Source organism: Anneissia japonica, unplaced genomic scaffold (assembly GCF_011630105.1).
Source record: "Anneissia japonica isolate Jap-2015-1 unplaced genomic scaffold, ASM1163010v1 scaffold180_len884964_cov147, whole genome shotgun sequence".
NCBI lineage: Eukaryota > Metazoa > Echinodermata > Crinoidea > Comatulida > Comatulidae > Anneissia > Anneissia japonica.
In genome coordinates, this window is record NW_022696035.1 from 148,218 (window position 1) to 162,300 (window position 14,083).

General features: G+C 32.5%; 1 protein-coding gene across 2 annotated transcripts in view; it reads left to right on the forward strand.

Annotated features, from left to right (window-relative positions):
- Positions 1-14,083, forward strand: part of LOC117101683 (kelch-like protein 8) — a 68,339-nt gene that overhangs the window by 3,703 nt on the left and 50,553 nt on the right. The window lies entirely within an intron of this gene.

Genomic DNA, 14,083 nt, shown 5'->3' on the forward strand with positions numbered 1-14,083 from the left:
TGCATTGATAGATCTTTGGACCTATCTACATTACCCTTCCAAACAAATTCAACTGTTCAGTTACTTTAATTTTGTCACAGTTAGTTAGTAGTTAGGGTTGTAGTCATTAAGTTGGTAGTTATTATTAAGCCATATTTATATATTTATCATTCTTTTTTTATTATTATTTATTTATTTTCTATAACAAACTTAAATTTCTCTGTCAATTGAAATGCATTAATGTTTACTTTTCAATCATTTTAAATTTGTTTTTAGGTAAGGTTGTAGTCATTAAGTTGTTAGTTATTATTAAGCCATTATATATTTATCGTTTTTTTCTTAATTATTTATTTATTTTCTATAACACACCTAAATTTCTCTGTCATTTTGAAGTTCATTAATGTTTGATTTTCAATCATTTTAAATTTGTTTTTGGTACCTTTTCTTAGTATTTTGTGAAATGTTTTCTTGTTACTTGGATGCACCACCAGATGGTGTGTGGATTTTTAACCAAGCACCATGGTATTAAAAAACAAGCACACTAAATTGTAAAGCTGACACACTTTTTAGTGGTTAAACAATTTCAGTATTTAGACTGATTCAACAAATTGTCAATTATGATATTTTAATTTAAATTATTTTAAATTATTTATCAATTTATTAAACTTGATTAGTTGTTGCTGTTCTTGATGCTTCTGTTGGTATTGTTTCTATTCTTGATGTCGTTTCTGTTGTTGTTGTTGTGTCTGTTGTTGCTGTTTCTGCTGCTTTTGTTTCTTTTGCTGTGTTTTTTTTTTTTATTGTTCCGTTGTTCTTTCTGTGTAGTTGTTGTTGCTGTTTCTGTTGTGTTTTTGTGAAGTTGTTATAGTATTATTGCGATTTGTGGTGTTGTTTCTGATTTTGGTATCGAAAAAGAATGAGGAAGTTGCATGGTTGCGGGGCCGCTTGTGCTTGGCGCCAGGAGTCAACTGTTCTATTATTTTTCGAGGGGTGTTTCTTTTGAGGGGTGTTTCTCGAGGGAGAAAGAATAAGCAATTAGTCGGTTTATCCAGGTAAGTATCCAGTCATAGACTGCCAACATCACCATTGATTTGTGTATTCTGATTTTGGTTTTGTTATTGATTGTTTTGTTTCTGCTTTCATTTCTATTGCTGCAACAGTAAGCTGTTGTTGCAGTTATTGACTTTGCTAATTTAACAAAGTTTAAACTTTTTAATGTTATTGTTATTGTTGATATAATGTTGTTTGTATAAATGGCTTGTCTAGGGACAAGTATTCTGAGTACAGTATTCCCTTAAGACAAATTAGACTTTCTGCCAAGTTCCTTATGTTCAGGACCAGATGTATTATTAAACATTCCTGAGGCTGTATTTTATATTGAAGATACGAATGAAGAAAACATTAATACTCCTGTATGTACTGATTTTCAAGTTGGTTTAAAGTTGAACCAAATATTTTTTTTTAGAGTTTTTTAATCAAGTCTGCAGTTCAAGATGAAATTAAATATCAAATGTGTAGTGGTACAGTTTTTCAGCATCTCTGACTAGATAGAAAATACACAACACACTAGTAATACCACAGGGTAGTAGTTACTTAATATTAAAAAAATGATGGAGAAAAATTTTAATTATTAAAGGCACCTTTTTATATACTTTTCCCCTATCTTATAAATTGTAAAATTTATTACTCCTGGTGAATAGAAAATGTAAAAATTGCATCAAAATGTGTATGTCCTGCACTGCTATTTATTTTTTTTCAGCATCCCAGACTATACAAAATACACAACACAGGAATACAGTGTAGTATTTAATTATGTTAAAATATGATGGAGACAAATGTTAATTATTAAAGACATCTGCTTATATACTTTCCCCTCTGATAAATTGTGACATTTATTACACCTGGTGAATAAAAAATGTGAAAATTCTGGAAGGTCAAGAAGTGAGAGAGTTGACACTACAATACCTCTAGGCTGATGTTTCACACTTTCTCCTAGTTCATAAATGTTTTATTTGCAATTGCTTCTCAAGATCTATTTAAAATTTATACTGTAATGTGAGTGGTCATATAGTACTGTGCATTTAGATTTATATTTTTATGATTTTCTATATCACAAAGCAGCCAAATTCAATTCTTCCTATTCCCACCTTATATGCATGCATTATTTTTTTAGTAATACTGCAGTGCTGTACTGTCTGTTTCATCAATTTTATTTGTAAATTTATCCTATTTTTTAAAATAATTTATGGTCATTAAAGTTAAAAAGTATGATTAATTTAATTCTATTAAATTAAATTCCTGGTTATAGGCCTTATTATTATTATTGACATGTGTTAAAAACATTTTTGTTAAAACAGTTATTGTTTTTGGAGCTTTTCTTGTTCTTGTTATTCTTGTTGTTGCTATTTTTGTCATTGCTTTATTTTTGTTATTGTTATGGTATTTACAGAATTCAGGACAGAATTAAAAACATACTGCATAGCAGCCAACAAGCTTAATTGCGAATTATATTACAATGAGCAACCCATAGAATTAAGGAGAAAAATTACAAAACCAAAACAGAAACAATTGCACAATCATGAATAATAATAGGAAAAAACTTTGCATTATTTGATTAATAATAGTATAAACATTACTGTCAGTAGTTATTTTAGGAGAGCACTATAAAAAAAGATAACATTAAAACACAAGAGATGAATAATGAATAATTGAATTAGTATTTATAAGAAAAAAACATTGCATTATTTGATTAATAACAATATGAACATTACTGTCAATAGTTATGTTAGGAAAAAAACTATAAAACATTAAAACACATTGAAAACAAAAAAAAGAGATGAATAATGAATACTTGTTTTTTGATGCTATTTTAAATGTTGTTATTGTGTTTTTTATGTTATTGTTAATTTAATTGTTTCTGTTGTTGTTTCTTTTGCTATTTTTGCAGCTATTTTTTCTATTGATTGTTGGTGAATGTTGTTGCTGGCTTATTGCTGGCTTATTGCAATCCTGGCTTATTGCAAATGTAAAACCAAGTTTGAACTTCAATAATGTTATTGTTGATAACTATAAATTATGAGATTTAAGTATAAAATTGGTTTTTCTAGAGACAGGAATTCAGAGTGGAGTATTCCCTTAAGACAAATAAGACTATAATTTTATGCCAAGCTCTATAAGTTCTTGAGTTCAGAACCGGATGAATAACAATAAACACGTATTCCCGAGGCTGTATTCATATTTGTAATGGATACTGTATGAATGGAAAAAACATTAAATCTGCTAGTTTCAAAGTTGGTTTCTATAGCAACACAATTAAACAAAATATCTCTAATGTAATGGGGTATTAAAGTCAGGCTCCGGAGGAAAAAAAATTTTTGATATGTTGTAGAACTGATTTTTCTATTAAGACAGAAAAAAATTGTTTGACGAAAAACTGGGGAACGGTGAATGAGATACAGATTTTTTAATATTTAAAAACTGGGGGAATAAGGTGTAAAAATGGGCAGTTACGTTCCTTTTTTCCCCCAGATTTTAAGTATTAAAAAATCTGTATCTCATTCACCGTTCCCCAGTTTTTCGTCAAACAACATTTTTCTGTCTTAGAAAAATCAGTTCTACAACATAACAAAAAATTTTTTCCCTCCGGAGCCTGACTTTAAAAGTAGCTTCAAGGTGGGCTTAAGCTGACCTTGTTTTTTTAGTACTTTCCTTGAGTGTGGGGTACAATTTAGGATCATCAAATAATAATTGTACCCAGGTCAAACATGAATGAAAGTAAATTGTAACAAAATTTAACAGGAATATCACTGGAATTGTTCATATAAAGCCCTATAGATTATCTGATTTTATTTGACATAAACATGTGACATGTCCAAATATGGTTATGATGACATCACATCATGACCATAAATATTGGCACATCATATACGCACACACACACACACAGAGTTAAAAACCTAGTATGGCTCTTTAAAAAGCTTCCCTATTGCTAAAGCCTCTTTATGGTTTGAGCAAATTACCATAATAAATGAAGTGTGCTGTAAAATCATCACATTGAAAAGAAAATACAAAAAAATAAGCAATATGTCTAGGCCTTTATCCTTTGAATAATCTATATGTGATGTTCTAGGGGCATTGTTTTTGGGGGAGAACGGGAGTTGGTTAGAAAAACCATAACCCTTTAATATAAAAAATTCTCTTTGTATTTAAAAAAAAAAATTGTTTTCTCCTTGTTTTGTCCCAATTCTAAATATTTGAAATTTTAAAGTCTACTTCGTGAATACTTACCTGGATAAACTGACTAATTGCCTATTCTTTCTCACACGAGTAACACCCCTCGAAAAATAATAGAATAGTCTAATCCTGGCGCCAAGGACAAGCAGCCGCGCAACCATGCAACTTCCTCATTCATGCAACTTCCTCAAATAGTATAGTTTTGTCTATAGTGAAGTTTAACTTTGAGCCTTGGATTTTATTTCTGCCTTTTGCTGTGGATTTATTGTATGCTGTGACGTCATGGCCGGCAAGTCTGAATGCCCACAGTGTCGGGGCCCTCGTCCTAGCCCGAAGGTGGATAATCACAAAGTGTGCCCCTGGAGACCTGCGACAACCACAGGGCAGTGCCTGTACCAACATGTAACAGATACATTGTCCCCTATCCTGCCTAACATTCATACGAGGGTTATTTGTAAAGCAGAGCAATCTGATCTGACTCTAATAGATCAAATTAGTCACCAAACCAAAGTTGTTATGGTGGGTATCAAAACAAACCACTAGGGGGCAGTTTTTTCACACAATAATAAGCCACGGCTCGAGTAAATTTTGACAGTTTTTAAACTCCTCAAACCTATTAATTTCTACATTTTATCGTAAATTAACTTATCAAAAAGCCTTGGTCAAAGAAACAAATGGAAAACTTGAACATTTTTGCATAACTCCTCGCGTGAACACGGGCCTAACCCTAGACTAGAGAGTCATGCAAACAACGTTCTTCTGACTCATTGGCCATCGTAGTCAAAAGAAACATCTTAAATCTGGCCATGTTTGAACCAGGGTCTTCAGCGCAAGAAGCAGGAACATTTAATAGCTTCGGTCAAACAATCAGCTCTGGTCAGAAAGTGTCATACAACCCTTAGAAAAAGTTTGTCACAATGTAAACCAAAGTTGGGTCATGACCATTAATTATTTTTAAACCCCGGGGCTCTACTGTACGTGTTCTTACATTTCAAGCTCTGTGACAGATCTTTTTTTTTTTCTTTTTTTTTCATGACATGTCTAAAAAGCACTGTCACACTAAAGTATTTTCTAAAACTTATTTGGACAGAGGCTTATACTATAAAACCTTGTACGATAATAGATGAACTTTGTTACATTTCGTAATCGAAGTTCATCTTTTATTAGTGAGAGAATTTCTGGATAACTAACATAATATTGATAGACAGGGGTTTAAAGAAGGTGTATTGACATAGAATATACAGTTGTCATTTCATCAGTGAGTACAGTTCGTCGTTTGTAAAGTATTATTGAAATCCACAGACAGCATAATATTGACTTTACTTGGCCCATATAGAATACCATTTATTGCATGGTTGCAGATTGGTAAAGAAGAAGCGAGTGAACCGTTTGAAATTCTTTCAATACTAAACAGATAATCTTGATGTGTTTAGCAAACAATGCATTCTCATTTTGTTGTAAGCAGAAGGTTCATTCTTAATCTGATATGAACTCAGCAAAATACAAAAATGGAAAAAAAGAAATCACTTAAATCACTGATTGAAAAAATGAAGATTTTAATTTTACTATTACCTAGCAGTCCATCTTAGTGGAAGCTTGGGACTTGGTTGGCAATGCAAATATACAGTAGTAGGCCAAGCGGCTAAAATTAGTGCTTGGTATTAGATCCTACCAGATACCCACATACTCCTGGGTGGAGAGAAAAATGTAGATAAAGTGCCTTGCCCAAGGACACAAGTGACTTGCACAGACCCAGCTAACGATATTATGTTATAAGAACGTTACATTTTGGTGATTAAAAACATTATTTTGTAGAAACATATGTACGTACTAATAACCTAATTTCACAACGGTTGAACGTTCTTACAACGTTGTGTGATCATAATTTTGTGACATACCAAACCACAATGTTTAAGAACGTTTACCGTGTGCTGGGGAGACGGTTTTGAACCTTGACCTCAAGGTTGAGAGTGTGAGGCACAATGATCACGCCAACTACTTCCACTAGACTGGATATGACCTAAATTTCAGTGTAAAAAGGAAGGTTAGGGAGTTGATCTGCCTCATTAAGAACGTTAATTATTGTTATTAATATCTTATATAATAATTCTTTCACAAATTCAATTCACATCCATCAAAATTCTATTTCTGCTTATGAATTTTATAATCATCAATTTCATTTTAATGTGACGTGTAATAACTAGTTAATCCGACAATATTTGGTTGAGTATATAGTATTCCTATGAAAGCGTCTCGTTAAATTTACAGTATACCTGGATGAGTATCATTACAGAGGTGATTGATGGCGTTTGATGATTCAGGGATACGGAGGCTCTGAATTTATTTTTTAAACTTCAGGGATGCTTCAAAGTAAGCTGTAAGAATAAGTAGTTCACATCCACCTCTCGCTGAAGCCTTCAAATATGATGTTGGCCCTCAATCTATCAGGCAGGTCCTGGATTTTGAAAAAGAGGGGGCACATACTGTAGATGGACTCACTCTCACAGATGGAGGGTGTACTGTAGACCATGTCAGTCCCACCTTGGTTGAGGCTGAGGTAAGAATATTTACTGTATGATATGGTGCTAGACAGGGTACACTTTGATAGATCCCTGCTCAGCGACGAGGGCGTATCCCCATATTGCGGTTTGGGTGCTGGCTTGGATTTTCTTTTTTTTATTTTTCCAGTTACATCTGCTCACTTGTTCTGCACATAGAGACTCTCGTATTTTGCGCAATATAAATGAATAACCTTTAACCTTTAGTACTGTATGGCATGCTCTAGATGGCCAGAAATGGCACTCTAAGTAATTTTCTTTTTTTCCAGGATGTTTTCATTTCTCTCAGATAATGAAGTTTGAATGTATTAACTTACAAGTAAGAAATAAATTGTAGACTTTTCAGATGATTAATTACTTTACAGTAGACCATATAGACTCCATACAGACTGATTTGTGATGAAATCTATAGAAAATGTCAATAAACCTTAAAAAATCCATAAAAATTTAAAATTATTTGCTTATAATAAATTTAGCAATTTAAGTGAAATATTTATTAATCTTTCACGAAAAGCTTATCGAACAAAACAATTCTGGAATTAACACTGATTCTTTAAATTGATTTCCAGGCGTAAAAAATTATAAAAACAGTACAGTATTAAATTTATATTTAAATTTTTAATTTAAGTAAGCAGAGTAACATAGAAACTAAAATGTAAGTTCTCAGTTCTATATTGCAAACAATTTTAGCTCTTACACAAAAATCAGTTGGCCTATAAAGCTAAAAATTAGTTGCTGTTTATGGCGCCACTAGCAACAACTATTTGAATGGCGCCTTATAAATCGAACGATTGATTAATTGTACATACGACTGATCCTTCTAATTTGTTAATCCCTTGAGGATATTTTTGGCTGGATACAACAAAGATGAACAAATGATTGAATGATCGAATGATCGAAAGAATTTTTTGAGTGGGCGAGTGAGTGAGCATAGGATTTAGGAATGAATGAATGGAACTACGCCCTGTGAGAGTTTGTCAACTGTAAAAATTGCAATCCAGGGCATTTATGTCTGGTTTAGTTCTGTTAATACTAGTAATGTATACTTACTGTATATAGTGCATCATAGGCCTTTATGGGCCTCACAATATTTCTAGGGATTTGTTCGACGACGCAACGCTAGAATGGAATCACTCATGCGTGACTGTCCTACCGGCCCTCCTAGGTTCTTTGCATACATAGATTTGGCCAATTTGCGTCCTAGAGTCCACACGACGCGGAGAACTTCTCACATGCGCAGGTGTCTTTTAGTGACGTCATTATGTTCTAGGTTCTACCGTCTTATCCTGTTTTATTAAAATTGGTCATACCTTGTCAAGCTATCTGAATCAAGCAGTGGTTCTACTATCAAATTCTATGTGACAACTTTTTGTGATTTTCTGGAATTTTTTCTGGAAAAAAGAATTGTATTTGTCATATAAAATTTGATAGTATTGACAACGATTATGTCAATACAGTATTGAGCATTTACCAGGTGCAAACTTAGCATGAAGCTATTGAACCATATCTGGCCTGACAGATTTACTTTTAGCCTTCAGGCCTAAGAATCCTATACACGGTAGATTGAGCCTTCTGAATGCCTTGTCTATACATAGAGAAAATAGTCTATATTTTTCCTAAAGATTGGTATAGAGTAATTCAGATTCTGTGTTTTTTTCAGTTCCTGGTATTTTATCAATTCTTTGTATGCATAGTCAGTCTGCAAAGGAAAAATCTGTCTAGAAATATACAAAGATGTGCATAACATGTACAAGAAGAACAAAAGTTACCAGACTTTACAGTTTAAAAGTTCATTTTTTGTCATTTTGATTTTTATTAAAGCAATAATAATGATCTTCTTCAGACCTAGAATTTTATACGCTGTTAGTGATCAATGGCATTGATAAAGCGACCTACTAAAACTGACCCACAACCCAAATTTCTTTAACTAACTATCCAACAAATTTTTGCAAATCAATTTCAATAGGGGAATACTGTTTTAGAATTAATGAATTAAATATTTAATTAATAAAAAAATAGTATTAAAAATGTTAATAAAGCCAGGCTCCCGAGCGAAAAAAAATGTTGATGTTGTAGAACTGATTTTTCTATTAAGACAAAAAAATTCATGTTTGATAAAAAATACTTGGAAGCTGTATAAAATGAGATACAGATTTTTTAATATTTAAAAACTGGGTAGTTATATGCGCCTTTTTCCCCCCAGTTTTTTAAATATTCAAAAATCTGTATCTCGTTAAACCGCTTCAGATTTTTCCATCAAATATGCTGTTTGGGTCCTTGAAAAATCAGTTTTACAACATATAAAAAAAAAATATTTTTCTTCGGAGCCTGGATTTAAATCTACTTTTGAAAGGGAAATATAGCAATACTAAAGTACCACAGTAGTACTATGACAATACTGGCATAGGTTGTTATAATATTTTCTAGGATTTGAAGTTGAGAATATTGATAGAAAGTCTACAGACTTTAGTTATTTATTTAATTTAACAATGGTCCATTCCATTTCTCTGAATAGGTAAGGTAGGTATTTATATAAATTTATCTTCGTACAAAAAGCAATCTCAGATATTAAATAACTGTCAGTATATGAAACTCAATGACTGTGAAATGAAGGTCATACAGTACTGTATACTAAAATCTATTCAGCATGTTAGAGTTTCATGGACTTTTCCATTCTTGAATAGGTATATTGTGAATTTTATCTGTCAGTAATCAATCAATCAATCAATCAATTTATTCTTCAAATACGCCCAGGCTGGGGAAGGTAAAAGTATATAAAATATAATGAAACTACAAATATATATTTGTAGAAAATTTTTATTTTTCATTGAACCAAAGAAATTAGGCGAGACTTACTGCCTGGGAGTTTACCACATTCTGACCATTGTCTTTTAGCCATGCTATACTGTAGGTAGTTACCCTAGCTTGCATAACATTACTGTAGCTGGTTTTGGACAATAGAGTGTGAACATTTTTCCTAGCAAATGCCCATGTTTGTGCTGTCTTTCAGCTCTACAGTAGATGCGAGTATTTCAAGGCTTTTATATATATAAAAAAACCTAGTCAACCATGAAGCCTCCGTGGTCTAGTGGTTATGACACTCGCCTTGACAGCGAGAGGTCGCAGGTTCGAGTCCCGCCAGAGGTATTTTATTACACAATTTCTTCATTTATTTACAGGACTACATTCGTTGAGAGCTATGCTACACGATGTATTTATTAAGTCCTTTATTCGAATTTGACTTAACTTCTTAACATTGTCAAGATGTGTATAAGAGACAGTATATATATAGATTTTTTTTTAATATTTAAAAATATGTAGCCACATTTTACAATCAATGATACCAACCGCAACATTAGGTCACCTATTGAAATACAAGAAAAATCATGTTCTTGCAAAGGGCGCATGAACTATTTGGCGTGTCAACGGCCAACCATGTTTAGTTTAAGGAACATGGTTTAGTTTAAGGATTAGACTAGGTTTTTTTTCCAAATTATTTCTAACTGCATAAATCAGTATGGGAACCAATGTTTATTACAGTTTTTACATTGAATTTGATACTCATAGCGCTATGAATCCGCTGGAAATAGATAAATGCATAGATTAAAGATTATAAATTATTATAATGGCTTAATCCTTACGAAAAGGCGTAATTTAATTAACTGTTCAATTTTGCAGTTGTGAAGTTTATCTTGTACCATTGAGTTATTTTTAAATTCCTTTTTTTTTTGTATGGTTATACCAAAATTTTACCATTGGGTACTTGAGAAAGAAATAGCGCCATCTAGAAATATTAATCTAGCATGATTTATAATAAACTCTATTTTTAATAGTAAGAGATTAATTCTTGAAAAAAAAAAACATGCATATCAATTACTAATGGGCCCTAAAATGTCAGCCGACATTCTTATCTGCACGTTAAAAGAGAGTGAATTCAACCAACATTAATGTTCAAATTGATTGAGTACGAAAGATCTGTACATAGTATCGGCTGTCTGGCCTACGAGCAAAGTAGCCAACTACAAAATGCATACGCTTGAATAATACATAGAACTCAATCCACCGAAGAGAGCCCGTCTGAATCAAATCCGACAGCGTGTGAGTGCATCAGTGGATGCAGCTTCATTTTAATTTTGCATACTGAAGAGTAAATACCTTGCAAGCACTTAACCCATCTGTCTATTAGTTGATAGTCTAGCTGTGTTCTAGATTGCATGTACATCAGCATGTTTATACATAGTTTAGCATCCTAAGGAATTTGCAATGATATGACATTGGATCTTGTGTTCATTTTGATTTCACTGCTAACAAGAACTGCCTACAACTTTCCTTCATGTAAGTAAAAATGATTGCTGTTATTATTTGTGTTCACATAGATTCATTGTAGTGAGAATATAGTGTAAAATATTACAGTGTGAATGCATAAATTTTAATTGCAATTTATTATAGGTACCATTATTTAATGAATTGAGCTTGATGATTCTTCGCTGGTTGTTGAGATAAAAAGTTTAAAATATAAATAATATATAGAGTCTTTGTGTAAGATGCTCTGCTCTGTGTCATCTTGTGGATTGGAAGTTAGGCATTGGTCCAGTGTGTTTCATACATGTACACAAACAAAATAAGAAAGTAGTGGGGGATTGTCTCATGATGTACTGACCACTGTGTCACGGCACATCGGCCATTTCAACAAGGATATAACAATTAGCATAGCATTGTACTTGTAATAAGGCCATGATTTAATATAGGTTTGTTTACCACCCGTCCACTACTGTTGGTCTATACTGTAGCCACATGGCATCCATGATGCCAGTTGTGTTGGATTATATAGAGATGTTTTGTTTTTTTTTGTTTTTTTTAATGATTCAAACTGATATTTATTCAGAAAAATTCCACAACAAATTACATATTACGAATTGTTTACATGGGCATCAAAAGAAGCGGTGGCTTGTCAGTTTGAATACCAAACATACGAAACATACAAACACAAAATACATGGAAAGACAGAGTCAACATTTTCATTATGACTGTTATACTGTTATTCCAGGGAGATGTAGAACATCTCCCTGGTTACTTATACTCTATGTAAAGTTTCTGCTTGCTGTAGATGAATTTATATAAATTCTTGTATGCAATTTTGGTCTCTGTTGTTTTCTTCAATTTTTTGTATTTTCCTTGCGACACTCTTTTTTCATGTTTAACACGAAAAAAAAATAGAAAAACCCTCCCTCCCTACCATGAAAATTGATAACCTAAAGGATGCTAACCAATTCTTTTATTTTACATGGCCTAATTATTAACGAATACGGTTACGTCATCAAATGTTTGGACAACCCTTCCCATATAGTACGTAGCATATCTGTCACATGCCTTTTCCATGAATCAAGGATCATATTCAGCGTGTACAACATATTTTCGTATATTTGTTATCATACATGAGGCATGTCGTGGCAAAATGGTTAAGTTGTCGCACAGGCCTGTATTGAGTAAATGAGCTATAAAATATGGGAGCTCAAAAAATTGCCTAAAAATCCAAGTTTGTTTTTCACTATAAATCAACTAATGTCTTATTAATCACGTACCAAAGTATTATTTCTGGAAGTGGTCAAGAAATTGTTTATTTAATGTTATTTTGATAATTCATTCTATTAAACAGTGTATGCACAAATAACTTTGAATAGGCAATTACTCAAAATCATGTTTATCTTGATTCTAAGAGTACTATACTTTCACTTTCCAATAACTTAGGCTAGAATATGTCCAATTTCAATGAATGACCCCTCATTTTAAAGATCACATACTCAGGTATCTGAAAATACCAATAACTTGAATTTCAATTTTTGCTACAACTTAGCCATTTTGCCACAACATGTCTCATATGGCAAGGTTGCAAAACCTCCCTATTACCGGAAACAAAAACCCCCAAAAAAGTGTAATCCGATGTTCTTTCAAGAGAGATTCATGAATTGAGATTAGGACTCTGCTTTGGTGACATTGTTCTGTTGAAGGTTGTGGAACTCAGATTATATAAATTACTATGCTGTTTGTTATTTCATGAATTATACTTGATTCCAAATCCATAACAAGTATTATAGCAATTTCCAGCATTTAATTCTTATTTGTAGTAGCAGTTTGACTTGCTATACCACAAGTTCCATCAGTACTACTGATAATTAATCACAGCTTGATATTTAGCAGCTTAACGATACCAATCCTAGCATTCAGTGCAGATCAGTTTTATCAGCACTCGCAGAAAATGTTCTAAATTTAAATCTCATCTTATATGTGAGCATGCATGTTGTATATGTATGACGATTCAATATGATTAACAACATGTATTATGTTTATTTATGATCTACAATAATACTGACATGTTTTTCGTTACCTCAAATAGAACGCTGTAATGAAATTGTAGTTAATGGATTCAAATTTGCAAATAATTGGTATTTTTAGAAGATCTAGTAAAATGTGATGTGTTTGCAACAAATAAACCATGTTAGTCGTAATTAATCTAGAAATCTGTTCAACGTGCTTGTGATATAAATGGTAGTATGTAGGTAATTGACTTACAGTACAATAAAGCGGCGTCTTTTATCATAAATGATATTGCCAAACTGTAGCATGTCATTTGTTTGTAGACAAAACAGAGAAGCTAGAAAATTATACCACTTTCCAGCTTCCAACAACTATGAACAGACAGGACTTGTTTAGCCACGTTGTCTAAAGCTGTGATATCTTCACAGTTTGCCGAATGTGAAATTGCCCGTAACAGTACAATAAAAGAGGCATCTTATCATAAATGATATTGCCTAATTGTCATTTGTCTGTTATTGTAGACAAAACAGACAAGCTGGAAGATTATACCACTTTCTCCAGCTTACAACAACAGCCTTTTTTTTTAATGATTCAAACTGATATTTATTCAGAAAAATTCCACAACAAATTACATATTACGAATTGTTTACATAGGCATCAAAAGAAGCGGTGGCTTGTCAGTTTGAATACCAAACATACGAAACATACAAACACAGAATACATGGAAACATAGAGTCAACATTTGCATTATGACTGTTATTCCAGGGAGATGTAGAACATCTCCCTGGTTATTTATACTCTATGTAAAGTTTCTGCTTGCTGTAGATGAATTTATAAATATAAATAAACCCTTCCCATATACTAGCATATCTGTCACATGCCTTTTCCATGAATCAAGGATCATATTCAGATTGTACAACATATTGTCGTATATTTGTTATCATACATGAGGCATGTCGTGGCAAAATGGTTAAGTTGTCGCACAGGCTTGTATTGAG